Raw genomic sequence first — 17,040 nt, 5'->3', positions numbered from 1 at the left:
TATATATATGTCTCTATTTAGGAATGATTTATATTGAAACATAAAATATGACCAAATATTTTAACTATTTATTGCTTTTTTTTCTTCTATGACAAGATATAAACAATTTAGTGGATGAAAGATTCATTTTGGCTCACGGATTCAGATAGATGTTTCATCCCATGGCTGCTTGGCTCCATGTGTCTCAGCAGATCATTGTGGTGGTCAGAGCACATGGCTGGGGGAGGTCTCACCTCTTGGCAGCAGAAAGCAAAGAGAAAGAAGTGACTAGAAATATGGTATAATGTCCATAAGCCCCCAGAGACTTGATTTTTCCATTTAGGCCTCACCTCCTAACGTTATCATCAGCTCCCAAAATGCTGCTACCTATTAGGGACCAAGTATTCAACATATGGACCTGTGAAGGACATTTCATATTCAAATCTTAACAGACCCATATTATCTTCCCAGAGCTAATAAAGTATCATTTTTTACATGATAATCTGACAAATACAACAATTTCAAATTTTAGATTCTACCATATCTGCTGTCATTAAGTCTACTGCTTTAATACACTTGGTGAGTTCATGGCCTAAGTTTCAGCAACATGACTGGTTTAAAGTTCAGAAGAATACCACGATCCTCCTGGGTAGTGGTCAGGGAAGGAATGAGCAGTAAACCTCCATTCAACAGTTCTCCTGGGAGAGCAGCTGTCAGCCTTAATCAATCTTTTATTTTATTCTACAAATAAAAAGTACACTTTGTGTTCTGAATCCAGTTTAGGCTGGATGATCAAGCAATGTACAACCTTTGGGTCATAGAACTCTAAGATACCCACTGAAGTTCTTAAGTCAATAAAAATTAAGTGATGGTACCACATGCCATTCAGAACTTTGACAGTAAAGTCATTAACTTATGATCATTTATCTTCACAAAACCAAGTTTTAGCCACCTCGTTATTATAATAGTGGCAAAATTAAAATTTTAACATTCTACATGTTAGGATCAGGAAAAGACCAGGACCACAAGAGACCATTTTGAGGCAAGAAAAGGAGAAATTTATTGGGATATGTGAGCTACTGGTTGCTCTCATGGGAGAGAGGGACCAGCAACTTGTCATCACAGCAGGCTGGGTTTTAAAGTATTTGGGTTTTTTTGTTTTTTTGTTTTTTTTTGTGTGTGTGTGAGTAGCAGAGGTGAGGCTGTAGCAGAAAGGGGTGAGGATGAGTCAACAGCACGTGCCTCAGCAGGGGAGAGTTTCAGTTAGGTGTTTTTATGTTGGCTGTGATGGAAAATTGCAGTTATGATTAGGGCATATTGTTAAAAACAGGAGTCAGGTAGTTACTGAGATACTAGGTGGGTTTAGTTTCTGTTTCCTGGAATGCTGCCACCGGGTTGTGGTTATCATGTTCTTGGTCAACACTGACAGCATTTTGGGGCCCAGTTCAGCCTAACATTCCAGCTTTGTGTTGGGGATAAGGGGTGGTGCTTTTATTCTGTAGCTGCTTCCTGCTGGGTGGGGTCCTTGGTAAATATCTCAGACTGGTCCCCTTGGAGTCCATGGAAAGTCAGCTCTGAGGTGGCTAGAGGCTGGAAAGGAATAGAAGTTGTATAAGTTAGTAAAAGTAGATTAAAGGTTTGGTGTGTGAGTGGGCTCACTTGGTTTTGTACACATTTTAGGAGGCAAGGTGCTAAAAGGAGGAGGAGAAAAATCCTATTAGGGGGCCCATTAGGGATAGGAGATGGCCAAATGGATTGGAAGACATCCCATGAGCTAGAAGAGGAAGTTGTTCCTGTTTTGAGTTGATTGGCTAGGTTTTGGAGGTTGTTTATCTCTAGTTCTCTTTTCATGACTGGTTTACATAGTAGCAGCATTCTTGGTTTAGGAAAAGGAAGATTCCCCTTTTTTTCTGCTGTAATGAGGTAAAGGACCATCAGTTTTGAAGAATCACCAACACCAGAGAGGTGAATTGTTGTTGGAATAGGTTGAGGGCCTTAGCTGATTCTGTAACTGTGGCATTTAGGTCTACAGAAAGCTGTTGGTAAGAGATAAGACTATGTCCTAGTCCTCCATCAGCCATTTCTCTAGTTGCTATGGAGGCAGTGAGGTTGACTCCCACCATGACTGACTGGTAGGAAGATGGCCCTTTTTTGTAAACAATACTGGAGTAGTAAAAAAGATGTTACTTACACTTCTGTATAGAGAGTAAGGTTGGGGATATGGTAACTGGAACACAGGGCCTGGAATGTCAGCTGGGAGAGATTGTAGGTATATAGAGTTGAGTCACACCAGAAGTAAATTCCAGCAGGAAGGGTGTTTGATTTTTTGAGATTGTAGAGTTTTTAAAAGATGAGGCCAGCACTGGGAGATATCTGCATGCCAGCAGTCAACATGCTTAGAGGGGGAAAGGGAGATTATCATAGAGGATAGGGAGTCCCGTGAGCAAGAAAGGTTGAAAGTGGAGGTAACGCTAACAGAGGAATGGCTGTGATCAAGGGTTGTGAGGGGGGCCCTCAAAGAAACCAGGCAGGATGGTTGGTCACATTGTTAAGTAAGAGGAGTATAGAGTTAAGAATAAAAATTCATGATGTGGTAGTAAGAGAGAGATTATGTAGCTGTGTAAGAGATGGTCATGCTTCTGTTGTATGTCTTGGATTATTTGAATGAAGTTATTTTGGGATGTGCGGGGAGCTGTATGGAGTGACCTAAATGTGATTTCTCCTCTTGTTGAGTCTCCAGAGTACCATATATACACCACCCCTTCTACTCCATATGCCCATTTTTGATCCCAGGGATCATTAATGCTGAAAGTAATGACCCTGTGATTGTCTCCTTGGGCAGGCCTGAGTTTCTGGGGTGAAATGCCGTACCTGGGCCGGGAATAGTGACAGCGACATTTCCATGAGGGGCACCTCCCCACTCCTTACCCTTTCTGCAGGTAGGGCTACTGTGATCACTGAGGAAGAAAAAATATGCAGCCCATGTGTAAGCATGTTCCCTTTTATGACAGGAATATTTGCAAGTATCCAGAAGGTGGAAGGTTAAGGAAACAGATGAACATAGCTGGAGGTGAGACAAAGGTGGAACTGAGGAGTCTGTTTTGTCTTCCTGTAGCAAGAATGTCACATAATCAGGCACGGGGAGACAAAGATGGGGGAGAAGAAAGAGGGAGAGATGAAACAAGGATGAATCCCAGAAACAGCAATGTGGCAGGAGGGGTCCCAGCACCAGAGGGAGGGAAGGAGCACATGAAATTTTGTTTTAGAGGGCTGGTTGGGGTGGAGGAGTGCTTATCCCTCTTGCTGTGGGGTCAAGTTGCTCCAGCTTGATGTGCTTAAGTCATGAAAGGTGGACCCTGTTGGGGATTCCTTGGAGCTTGGCAGCTGTGGGAGTAGTTAGAATGACCAGGTAGGGTTCAGTCCAACAATGGTGTGAGGCACTGTGGGCATGATTGTCTGAAATACATCTGGTCTCCTGGATAAAGAGAGAGAGAGAGAGAGAGAGAGAGAGAGAGAGAGAGAGAGAGTGTAATGGGGTCTTTTTGAAGGTTGGGGAAGAAGGTGGATGGCATGCTCCCAGAGGAGGTTTCTGATCAGGGCAAATGCCAGTAGAAGAGGAAAGTTACTTAAGAGAAAAGGACAAACATACGTGAGTGCAAAGGGACTGAGAAATGGAGGGGCCCTTGGAATAGACCTGACCCTGGCCAGGGAAAGTGGAAGGAAGCAAATCCAGGGTAAATGATGTCCAGAGGTCTGTTTGATATCTTTTGAGAACTGCATTTGCCCATTCCACTTTGCCCGAGAATTGGGGTCTATAAGGGATGTGGAGTTTCCAATTAAATTTTAGAGCTTTGGATATTGCTTGTGTAATTTTGGAAATAAAGGCTGGCCCGTTATCAGACCGGATGGAAAGGGGAAGACCGAAGCAGGGGAGGATGGACTAGAGAAGATGAGAGGCAGCAATATCTGTAGTTTTGCTGGCTGTTGGGAAGGCTTCAACCCATCCTGAGAAAGTATCCACCATGGTGAGGAGATATCTAATCTTCTTATGAGGGAACATATGGGTAAAGTCAATCTGCCAGTCAGTTCCAGGGAGAGAGCCCCTGCGATGGAGTTTGAAAGATGGAGGAGGTTTAGCCCCTCCCTGTGGAGAGGCTTTTTCACAGAGGGCACAAGCCTGTGTTACAGAGGAGATTAGAGGAGAGGTAAGGATGAAAACGAGGAGTCAGGAAGCTATATAGGTGATGCGTATCACTGTGAAAGAGATTGTGAAAATGGGTAAGTATGATTGTAGCCTGGGAGTTGGGTAGACAGTAGAGGTCTCCCGTGAACAACCATCCCTGGGGGCCAACGACGGTGCCCTGCTTCTTGAGAGCAGGCTTCTGTGTTGGAGAACAGGAGGGAGTAAAGGAGGTGGTGGTGAGAAAAAGAAGTGAGGATGTATCAGGGGTCTGGAGACATGACTCTCTAGCTACCCTATCTGTAAAAGAATTGTCCCGGGTCAAGGAGAGGTCAAGGGTTGATGTATCCTGCAGTGGATGACAACTGCCAGTGCTGGTAAATAGGAGGCCTCCAGTAATTTGAGAATAAGGGGTCCATTGGTGATTGGGGTACCCTTAGCTAATAGAAAACTTCTCTCTTTCCAAATGGCAGCATGGTGGTGTAGGATGTAGAAAGCATATTTCCAGTCAGTATAAATGTTGATTGTTTTCCCTGGCTCAGGGTGAGGGCCCGAGTGAGGGCAAGTTTTGCCTTTTGGGAAGTTGTTACCCAGGCAGTGGTCCTGTCTCTATTACCTGGTCATCAGAGGTAATTGAATATCCCCCACCCCAGACACTTGTAGGGTGCTAGAGCAACTGTCATCAATGTACCAGTTGTGGTTCAGGTTAGGGATAGGAGACAGGGAGATCTTGGGATTGTTGATAGGTAAGTTCCTCCAGTGTTTCCCAGCAAATCTGTATGCTCTGTGCAGGCAGAGGCAAGAGGGTAGCCAGGTTAGGTGGAGGGCATGAGTCTAGGACGATGTCTGAGTTTTCTAAAAAGGTAACATGAAAAAGCTGTTTAGATGCAGTTAGGGCTGACAGACTGGAGTTAGATGGGGGTCCTTGAGTCTATGAGGAGAAAGGATGGTTAGTTTCTGTCCGAAGGTAAGCTTTTGTGCTTTTTGAGCCAAGAGGGCTGCCGAGGTGAGGGCATGCAAGAAGGGCTGCCAGACCCTGATGGAATTATCCAATGTTTAGCTAGACAGGCTACAGGGGCGAATCAGGGCTCGTTCATTTGTCCCAGGATTCCCAGAGCTATTTCCCATTTCTGGTGTGTATAAGATGAAGTGTGGACTGAAGTCTGGGAGAGCCAGAGACGGAGCCTCCAGGAGGGCATCTCACAAATGAGAGAAGGCAGTGACCACCTCAGGAACTAGGTCTAAAGGATCTTGAGAGTCCCCCTTGGCAACATCATAGATGGGCTTAGAGAGAAGAGTAAAGTTGGGGATCCAAGTTCAGGGGAATCCAGCAAAGCCTAGAAAGGACAAGATCTCATCTTTAGAGGTGGATGGAGCAAGGGAACAAAGGTATCCTTTGCCATCTAGGGTGAGCTGGCAGGAAGAGTAGGTGAGGAGAAAGCCAAGGTATTTGACCTGGGTGAGAGAGAGAGTTGGGCCTGAGTTGGAGCGGCCCTATATCCCTTGGAACGAAGAAAGTTAAGGAGGGAGTTTGTCTGTAACTTGGACAGGGAAAGGGAGGGGAACAGAGAAAATTACCTACACATTGTAGCAATGTACTAGGCAAAAGGTCTAGGGAGCAGAGATCAGTAGCTAGAGCTTGGTAAAAAATGTGGGGGCTATCTCTAAACCTCTGGGGTAAGACAGTCCAGGTAAGCTGGGAGGCAGTGTGAGTGCTGGGATCCTCCCAAGTGAAAGTGAAAAGGTTGTGGGAGTCTAGGTATAAGAGTGTAGAGAAGAAGGTGTCTTTGAGGTCTAGGACAGAGGAATGCGTGGTGGAGAAGGGATGAGTGAAAGGAGAGTATATGGGTTAGAGACTATGGGGGACAGGTAGAACACCAGTATTAAACGAGACAAAGGTCTTGCACCAGTCAACAGGAGCCATTGGTTTTGATGACAGGGAGGATGGGGGGTATTACATGGGGAATGTGTGCAAAAGAGGAGGCCTGCTCTGAGGAGGTTTGAGCCCCAGATGGTGCTTGAATAAAATAGGATATGTAGGTCAGCAAGGGAAGGTAGTGAGGTCTTGAAGTGTGATATGGATAGGTGTGTGATGAGAGGCCAAAGCAGGTGAGGAAGCGTCCCATACTTGGGGATCAACTTCAGAGGCAGAAAGAGGAGGGCTAGATTTAGTTACAAGAGCAGGCGCAGGGGTAAGAATGAAAATGGTGTCTGAATGTGGAACTAAAGAGAGGGAGACTTTTTGCATGAGGTCCATACCTAAAAGACGGACAGGGCAGGTAGGCATCACAAGGAAAGAGTGGGAAAGGGGAACATCCCAAAGTATGCACAGGAGTGGTGCAGTAACTCGGAGAATGAGACTGACCATCTACACCCACCACAGAGACCTGCGAAGGGAAAGTTTTGGCAGAATAGGCTGACAGGACTAACCACGTGGCTTCTGTGTGGATGACAAATGATACTGGCCTACCTGCCACCTGGACTGTGACTCTGGATTCCTCTATCATGATGCAGAGGGAACTGTTGGAAGCCAAGGGCCCAGGGCACCTTCAGTCTTTGGCTGAAGTTGTCAAGCAGTTCCTATGGAGTTTGGAGGGAAGAGGCCAGCCTACTTTGATGAGGCATGGAGGGATAGTCAACCTTCCAGTGTCCTCCGAGTCCACATTGGGGACAGGGTCCCAGTGATGGTTGTAGAGAGGGGCAGGCTTTGGTCCAGTGTCAGGTGTTGCCACACCTTAAGCAGGGTCCTGGTGGCTGTTGTTGTGGCCCCAGATTCTTCTTTGGAGGAGCCCAGAGGGCTACAGCCAGTAGGCAGCACTTCTGGCAGTCCTGGATCACTCTATTGTTCCTGCCCCTCTCAGCCATTAAAAACCTTAGATGCCATTTCCAGGAGGTCCCCTGAGGGGTTTGAGGGCCCTTTTCAAGTCACATGAGCTTTTTACAAATATCTGGGGCTGACTTGAGCTATGAAGTGGGAGTTAAAGACCAGAATGCCCTCTGGGGAGTTAGGATCTAGGTGGGTATGCTGAAGGAGTGTATCAGGCAAGGGTCCCAGAAACTGCAGGGCTTTCAGTGGGGCCCTGGCTAATGGTACACAGTTTGCCAAAATTAACTACCTTGTGGGAAGCCCAACAGGAAGCACACGACCATCTGGTCCCTTGCTATTCTACCAGGGGGTTTGGGGTCACCAGCAGTGAGGGAGGAACTTGATATGTTCAGTTAGGGTCCTCTCTAGGGGCCACCACAGCCCCCACAGTGAACGTAGTGTCTGTTACATGAGCCTCATCAGTATGGGCCTAGGCCACAGCCCAGACACATTCTTAATAATTGTGGTCAAAGTAGTGGAAAGAATAACATAGATGTCATGCTGGGTAAGATCATAGGTTTGGGTAAGGTAGCAAAATTCTTTAGTGTAATGGACCGGATCAGTGGAGAAGGAACCTACTGTTCCATTTGGGAGCAATCAGATATAATAAAAGGGATATGGACACAGATAATTGTTCCTCTATCACCCGAGGTCTTGTGCAGAGGGAAAAGCCATCAGAGCCCCTGTCCACATGCCAGTGAGTGTACTTAGCAGGGGGAGAAAAGGAGGGAGGTAGCAATGGAGCCAGTGAGTCAGGGGAAGGAGGGTTCTGAGCCAGAGCTGGACAGGCTGGGGCTGTGGATGGTGTTGGCAAGTCCAAGTCATCAATGGCTTGAGAATCAAGAGCAGACTGGTAGGGTGGGGGACTGAATTCAGGCAGGCAATGTTTATACAAAGTCTTGGCTAAAAGGTTCTACTGAGAATGGCAAGCGGTGGGGGATGGGGGAGACAAGGGCAAAGAAGGTTTGGACTAGGGAATTTCAGACCACTTGCCTGTGTGGTGACAGATATCGTCAAGGTCAGTAAGAATTTGGAAGTCAAAAGTCCCATTTTTGGGTCATAAAGATCCATTGTCCAATTTGTACAGAGGCCAAGCCATGTTATAGTAAAAAATTAAATAGCAAGGCTTAATATTACCTTGAAGTCTCAGAGGTTGGAGATTCACAAGGAGACAGGCCAGAGGAGTGATGGGGACAGTTTTGGAGACCCTGTTTCCCATTTTGAAATGAGGAAAGGGGATGCCATGAGTGAAGAGAAACTACACAGTGAAATAAAATGAGCAAGGGCAGTCTTCTCTGCTGCTGACCACAATGGGGCAGCAGTGAGGACTCCCACGAGGAAAGCACAGACGAGGAGAAATGTGAGGTTAGAAAAGGCGAGTTGAAGGAGAAAGACAGAAAAAGACATGGAAAGGGCAGAAGTGTCCTAGGTACCAGTGAGCTGAGTCGAAGGGTGTTCCCTAAAGCTCAGGACACCGGGGAGGAAGTGAGACCCAGGGAGTTGAGAAAGTGACCATAGTCGAGGCCTGGGAGTCTTCTGGGGACAAGAGAGAGAGAGAGAGCAAACCTGAGATCAGGCCAACCTGAGTGGGGATACTTAGCAGAGGAAGAACAAAGGGCAAAGGAAGAAGGAGGAGGTAGGACATCTAGGGGCGAGTTCCAATTGTGGTGGGCAAAGAGCCAGCAGTGGGCATGTATTCCAAGGCCATGAGAGGGTCTGGACAGCAAGTCAGTGGTCAGGTCAAAAAAGGAGGGCCAGGATGCACAAGCTCCTAATCTGCTCCACAGGAGAGAGAGACGCCAGCAACTGCTCATCACAGCAGGCTGGGTTTTATAAGATCTCTTTTTTGTGTGTGGGTAGGGGGAGGTGAGGCTATAGCAGAAGGGGGTGGGGGGTGAGTCAACAGCAGGTGCCTCAGCAGGGGGCGTTTCAGTTAGGTATTTTTTAGTTTTTCGATTGGCTGCAATGGAAAATAGCAGTAATGATAAGGATGTATTGTGAAAAACAGGAATCAGGTAGTTACTGAGAAACTAGGGGGGATTAGTTTCTGTTTCCCACAATGCTGCCTGCCAGGTTGTGGTTGCCACATTATTGGTCAGTAGTGACTCCATCTTGGGGCCCAGTTGGGTCTATCACTATAATAGTGATGGCAGACAAAAAGTAAGTGCCTATTTAATATGCCTTGCATACATTTTTTCATTTAATCTTCTGAAACTTTAGATTTTGATATAACTTAACTGATTGCAAAGGCAAGCTGCACATGTTATGTATTCACATGTTTAAGATAAAAGTATGTTATTTATCCAACAAAAACAACAAAATTCCAAATCAAAACAATGTCAGTGGTTGTGTGTGGTGGGGCATGCCTTTAATCTCAGCACTCAGGAGGCAGAGGCAGGCAGACTGCTGTGCAGCTGAGGCCAGCTCAGTCTACAAGGTGAATTCCAGACCAGCTGGGACTACAGGGTGATCCTATCTCAAAACCAAACAAACAACAACAACAAAAATAATAAATGACGCTGATTATAGCAGTGGCTGGGTAGGGTTGGGCCTCCCAGTACCAGTGGCCTTGCCCATCCAGCTATGTACACTCACCCCTGCTAATTGCTACAAAGGAAAACATTCCTACTTTAAAATAAGCATCATTTCAATAAAGGTGCTATTTGTTCACATCATTTTTCTATTTCTACACATCAGTTTGCAGGTTCTAGGTTAATTATAGCCAATTAATACTTGCCATCTCTGTGGGGGATCTTCCCCTGGGGTGTGTGTGTGTGTGTGTGTGTGTGTGTGTGTGTGTGTGTGTGTGTATAACCCTTAAATGAGAAACATTTTGGGACTTATATTTAAGCCAAGAAATTAAATGTCTTTAAAAGATACATAATGTGATTTTTTGTATATCAAAGAACCTAACTATACTTGAAAGGACAAATATTATAGTTGAGGAAAAGCAAAGGGAGAGGTTATGCTTGGCTATTTTAAAATTTAGAGTAAGACCAGTGATAAGAGGTAATGCATAGTCTTTAAACTATTGTCAAGTTTCATTTATGAAACTCAAAAATTTTAATACATAATAAGCCCATTTATTAAGAAATAAATGGGAACAAAACAAAGTTAATCTTTGAGTGAGAGAATATTTATTCAGATTTATTCCTGAGAATTATATAAATTTTCCAGCAGGGGACTTTTGTCCTATACAGGCAGATACCTATACAAGTGGTTAAGGAGGCAGTCTTCCAATTAGCAGCCCTGAAAGGCAGATATAAACATAAGCAAGACCTGATCACAAGATGAAAGCAGCAGGGAGCACTGCTATCTAGAAGCTTCTTTTAGGTCAGTCATCAAAGCAAGCTGGAGCATAAATAGTTCAGAGTGCATAGAAGGCAAAGGAAGCAAACGTTTTATGTATTTTTTCCACAGGCCTCGTATTTGAAAAAAAAAATTAATGGCATAACTTACTAAATACATGTGATGTTTTCCCAGGGATGGATACCAAACCATAGTTTTTTCTTTTGATTTTTAAAAGTTCATGTGTGTGAATTAAAGTTCTCTAGAGATTTGTTTCTTTGTTCTTGAGAGAAGATCTCACTCCAAATCACAATCCTGGCTCAGCTTCCTAAGTGCTTGGATTGGGCATGTGCACTAGGCATGTAGGTTCCCTGCTACATAGTTTTCCACAGATGGAAACAACAATATGATTTTACAAGTTCGCTGATGAAGACTGAGTTTTCCAGTAAGTATTCATGCACTGTAAAAGTTGATCAAATAACATCAATGTCACTTGCCCAGAGTAATAACTAATAACCACCATTTTTGCTGCATGGCCGATAGACTTAGAATAGTGTACCTAGTGTAGAAGACCCAAGAAGGAAATCTAGGTTAGGGAAAAAGAGGAGAGGGAGTTGCTCAAAAGAGAAAGCTCATTATGCTTCCAGAAAACAAGGGAGACAGCCTGCTGCCTGGAGGGCTGGGATGGGTCTCATTGGACAGACTGGAGTTGAAAGGCATCATGGGACCTTTACACCCTTGGCCTTGGCCTTACACATTTGTAGACTCACTATCTCCAGCAACAGAGGCTGGGTACTGCTATAGGATTTAGACCATAAATGTTCTCATAAATACTTGCTGTCTCCTTCACTGAGTTTAACTAGTGTTAAAGTCATTGGCCTTCAAGAGTCTGGGTCTAACCCTGTTCTATCATGCAGCTTTCCAAGTGCATAGGACCTACCCCTTTGTAACTCAGAGTTCATCTGCAAAGAGTTCAAGCAGCTCAAAAGAAGATTAAATAAATATTTCAAACATGGAGTAAGATGGATAATATTTATAAAGCACAAGGTTTACATGAGAGTTAGTTACCTAACTAGGAAATGCAAGGATACTGAGGTTTTAAAGTTTTGAAGGTTCTAATAAAGTGAAAGTAACTATGATTTACATAATATCTTATTTTCATCTCATTCATATGTTATGTCTGTCAGGAAAATATTTTGTATTGTTGCAATTTTATGCGGAGCTAAGTTTATATCACCAGGCCTACTTTGTATATGCTGTTGGATGAGTACATATGTTGAACTGATTTACAAAATAAAATATTACACTGCATTTTGCATTTCTAAGTAGAGTCACATTCAAATGAAACTTCTGAAATGTTTTCAGTCTTTTAAAATGTAGGCAAGTGCACCTGTGTCATGCAATGCCATGGAAGACAGAAGAGGCTGTCGGATCCCCTGGAACTGGAGTTACAGACAGTTGTTAGCTGCCATGTGGGTGCTGGGATTCGAACCTGGGTCTTCTGCAAGAACAACCAGTGTTCTTAACGCTGAGACATCTCTCCAGCCCCTGAAATGTTTTCAGTCTTTTAAAGAACTTTAAAAGAAGTCAATAAAATGTACCTTTAAAATATTCAAAATGCCTCAAAGATTACTGATATATTTAAATATAATTGTTAAGGCTGCCTCAAATGTTTTATTTATATATATATATATGTATATATCATAACTTTTACTTGTTATTTAAATAAAGGTTGAACAACTTTACAAAGAAGTGATATCTATAACTATGTCTAATGATACTACAGTCATATATTTTTATTCGCCATTTTAAAAATTAATTTTAAAAACTAAATTTTAAAAATTAAATGCTATGTTTATTAAACTACAAATCTAAGAATATGGACTAAGTAGATACCTTATGGATTAAGTAGATACCTTACATTTCGATTGTTTTATATAATTATACTTCTGGTTTTTTCAAAGCATATATAATGTACTTTTAAAAAATGTGAAGACCCTGGTATGGTGGTATATGCCTGAAATCCCAATACCTGGAAGGTGGAGGCACAAGGATCAGGAGTTCAAGGCCAACCTTGGGAACATAAAGAGTTTGACACCACCCTGGGCTACATGAAAGAGATGATCTAAAACAAACATACAACCCAAAATATAAAATAGTAGATACCTTTTCTTAAACTAAGAATTTCACATACCTGAATTGGAATATTAAGTAATTCAGATCAGTCATCCTGCAGAGAACTACTAAAAAATCCACGCAGAGTATACTTTTCTTCTTTAAGTAACTAGGAAATTAAAAATGAAGGGAGAAATAGCAGTTCAAGAGCCCAGAATGTGAAGCCTGGCATTGCTAGCATGCTTGTCCTGAGTTTGTCTCCTCTTCAAAGTATATGCTGAGAAACAAAGAACATATTTTGACATTCCATGGGATACAAGTGCCAAACTTTAGTCAAGGCGTGCCGAAGATGAGTGGCCTTTCCGTATTTCAGTTGCGACTCATGGATCTGCATGTGCACAGGCGAACTGAGGCTGGATCAGGCCTCTTCTGAACACTATCTACCTCTGAATCAGAGGGCCACCAATGAAAGTACCATTGCTGAAACAGGGTGGTCCCAGTGGGCCCAGGGCGCTGGTGCTTTGGACTCTTCTGCAAGGAGATAACATCATTTTTGGTCCTGACTTGACTGCATTTTTTTTTTTGTCCTTTTGAAACATACCACCGTCTCATGTATTACCCAAGGTAAAAAGGTATGCAGGGTTATGAGGCGATATGAACAAAGAAGCAGACATTAGGAACAATGGAATGAACCCCAGGGTCTCCTGCTGATGAAATAATCAGACCTGGAATGGAAAATAAATGTGGTATATTCACAGGACAAAATTGGAAATGTCAGCAGAGGATTAGAAACATAAACTGACCTAGAAAAACTAAAAATAATCCACTAGGCATTTTGAAAAATAACAAATGAATGACTCCATTGAATGAGTTTAACAGTACATTCATTATACACAGCTTAGGAGAGAATGGTGAACCTGAAAACAGAACCAAAGGAAAGCAGCAGTCAACTGCGTGAGCACCACGAATTCAGCGAATACAGAGCTAAGTGTCAGGAAGTGGGAAAAACAGAGACTGGAGCAAAAAGGAACAGCTGAGAGAAAATGACTGAGGGTCTTTTAAAATAAATGAAGGCAACGCTCTAGTGAGAACCCTTAAGTAGCAGTTTTAGAACGGAACAGAAAAGAAAGCCTGAAAATCCTGAAGACTTCCAGAGGAAACAGATCTACAAAAAAAAGGTGCGATGATGTCAGCGTCTCATATCGAAAGAAACCATGAGATTCTGAAGACAGCTATGCATTTACAGTATGCCAAAGGGGAAGAACACCAGCTTAGAATTCATACACACAACTGGTGCGTGAAGACTCTTGGTGGCTTATGGTTAGTATTGACTGACAATGTTACAATGAAAAAGTAATCTCCACCCTCCTCTTCCTTATGTCCAGTCTGTTGATGTTAGTTCTATGTACTTCAAATATGAAGTGATTACTATTTTTCTTATTTTGTGGAAGATAGTGCATATGTGCAGAAGTCAGGTCTCGCCTTTTACTATGTGGGTTCTAGGCATCAAACTCAGGTCACGAGACTTGGCATCGAGCACCTTTACCCATGGAGCCACCTTGCCAGCCCTCCCATTGTTTTTAAGGACCACATTTGCCATTTGGGTGGGCTTTACTCCTTCCTTCCACCTTCACTACAAATGTGTTTTCTTCTCAAAGGACAACCTTTGGTGTTTCTTTTAGCAATGTTAGCAATGAACTCTTTCAGTTTTCATTTGATTGAAACATATTTATTGCAACCATTTGTTTTTAAAGAAAAAGTATATAAAGTGATAAAAGCATAAATCACTATTAGAACTTTATAAGGCTGTGATATAGAGGGCATTTTGTATGTAACTGATGGAAATGTAGCAGACAAAATTACATATATATATATATATATATCCGAAAAACATAAATAAATCTGACTTTGTGGACATATATGTAATTCTTTATGAAAAATGACAGAACACTTATACTTAGCTAACAAATGTGGGAAATTTATAAGCAATGAATTTATACGAAGTCACAAAGAAATGCTTATTATAGAGAACAGACAGCATACTGATAATAAATCCTGGTGACAGTTTGGTTAAACTATAACTCAATAAACAAAGCATAAAAAACCTCAGCATGTGTTTGAAAATTAATGAACAATTCCAAGTATCTCATAGGAAAGTGTCAGGTTGGTTATAAATTTTACATACCTGATCAAGAACAAAAAGGAAGAGAACATGCAAATGGCCAGAATGAGGAACGGAGAAGAGGCAGTCATCAGAGTCATGAAGTAAATGATGGTTCTGCCAGGGTGGAGGGAGTGTGACATTCCTCCCACATCCTTCTTGACTACTAAAATTTCCCAATGGAGCACAACAAAGAAAATTCGGAAAGGTGGAAAGAGGCAGTAGATGTGTTAGGGCGTTGGAACTCAAAGGATACTATCAAAAGTTCCCTCGTTTCATTTTTTACCACTCACAGATGCTAAATAAGCCACCAGGCACAGGAACAAAAGATGAACCAAAACTAAAGGACAGGAAGAGGATGACCTAACATCAGGGGAAGTTTAGCAGCTTTCTGATACTTTAAAAGTGTAGGCCAATGATCCTGCACATGCAGAAACACTAATCAAGCCATGCACCAGTCCACCACTTAAAGAGGACCAGAACTCTCATTATGTAAAGGTTAGAGGTGAGGCAGCAAGAGCCATAGTTGAAGATGTCAGAGGTTTTCCTTTCTTGTTTGAGGCAGGGTCTCCTGTGTCCCCAGCTGGCATGGAACTTGATAGGTAGTCCAGTCTGGCCTCCATCTCACACTGATCCACCTGCCCCTACTTCCCCAGTGCTGGGGTTAAAGGCATATGCCACCATGTCTGGCCATGACCAAGCTTTATAGGAACAGCTGAAGGTAACTGTGGATGAGAAGTGTTTTTCAGAATCTGTCATATTAGTGAAGTGAGTGTTCTGGAAGCATATGACAAGCAGCATCAGGAGTCCACAATGCCAGTACTCAGGATATCCAAACATGATGGTAATGGTACTTTTTTCTTTTTTAACATTTTGTGGAAATGTTACAGGAGTCAATTAAAGTCTTTTATAATGCACCAAAGAACCCTAGGACACTCAATAATCTGAGTGAGCATGTGTTCTCCATTTTATTATTGACACACAAAGAAAGCCTGAATGACATTGCCTGAAGATTGCATTCTCATTTTTAAGATACAGACTCATTCTGTACTGGAGGATAGCCAAGAACAGTGTTAGGTAGGCTGGCCTTGAACTACTCATTCCTATGCCTCAGTCTCTAAAGTGCAAGGATTTCAGGTGAACCACCATCACTGGGTGAAGACTGAGAACTGTTTTATTTCACAGAAGACAGAATGTGATACTTAATCTTGTCAACCTGACTGGATTTCAACTAACAATAGAGACACTCCTCTGGGTGTGTTTATGAGGGTGCTTACAGAAAGACTTAAGTTCCACTCTGAATGTGAAGGGCACTATCCCAGGGAACAGGATCTCATACTGAATAAAAATGAGAAAGCAAGCTTTTACACCAGCATTCATCCCTCTCTGCTCCCTGACTACACATGCAATATGACCAGCCACCCCACACTCCTGCCATCACGATCTCCCTGCTGTGATCCAAAATAAACTCTTCCTTCCTTAATTTACTTTTGATAGGTATTGTGTCATGGCACTGAAAAAAGTAACTAATACAGGAAATTGGCACCAAGAGATGGAGCTATTGATAAAAACTGACCATGTAGTTCTTAGGCCGTTGGAACTGGTTTTTGGGGAAATGCGGTGGTGTTTAGAGGTGCATGCAATAAATGCCATAGACTGATGTAAGCAGAGCTTATTGGGACATTTTAGTAAAGAGTTTGGAAGACTGGAATGCTGAAATGTGGACAGTTGAGGACTCAAGATTTCAGAGGGAGATAGGGATTCTGCTGACACCTAGACTAGAAAACATTCATGTTATATAGTCTGCCAAAAACTTGGTCTCATTCTGCCCCTGTCCTGTGAACTTGAGAGAAGCTGAATGAAAATCTAATGTACTAGGAATGGTAAAATGGATCAACATATAAAGGCACTTGTCACCAAGCCAGAGGACCTGAGTTTGATCACCAGGCCTCACATGATGAAAGGAGAGAGCCAACCCCCACAAGTTGTCTCTGACTTCCACATGCACACCAGGATATGCATGCACCCAGTTACACACACACGCTCATACACACACACACACACACACAAATGTAACATACATACACACACATATATATACATACACATATGTTTTATATATATCCATATATATGATTAATTTCTTTGGTGGAGGAAATTTTAGGACAATGTATTCAGTCTGTGGCATGACTGCAATTTACAGCTATTATTCAGTCTATAGTGAGAGAGAGCAGAAAGTTTTTTAAATGTGCATAGACTCAGACTAGTCAAAGTGCTGAGAGTAAGAGACTATTGAGTGCCATAAACAGGGCATCTCTATCTATAAATGGAACATCTGTATCTCCCATCCCTCCAAGGTTCAGGGAACATCATGGAAGAGGGCAAGGAAAGACTGAATTGCTGGAGGATGGGGAAGACTGCTGTCTTCTGTATATGATATGATTACTGCAC

The sequence above is a fragment of the Nannospalax galili genome, unplaced genomic scaffold (genome assembly GCF_000622305.1).
Source record: "Nannospalax galili isolate Female #2095 unplaced genomic scaffold, S.galili_v1.0 scaffold304, whole genome shotgun sequence".
Classification (NCBI taxonomy): Eukaryota; Metazoa; Chordata; class Mammalia; order Rodentia; family Spalacidae; genus Nannospalax; species Nannospalax galili.
Note: the sequence above shows the minus strand (reverse complement) of the source record.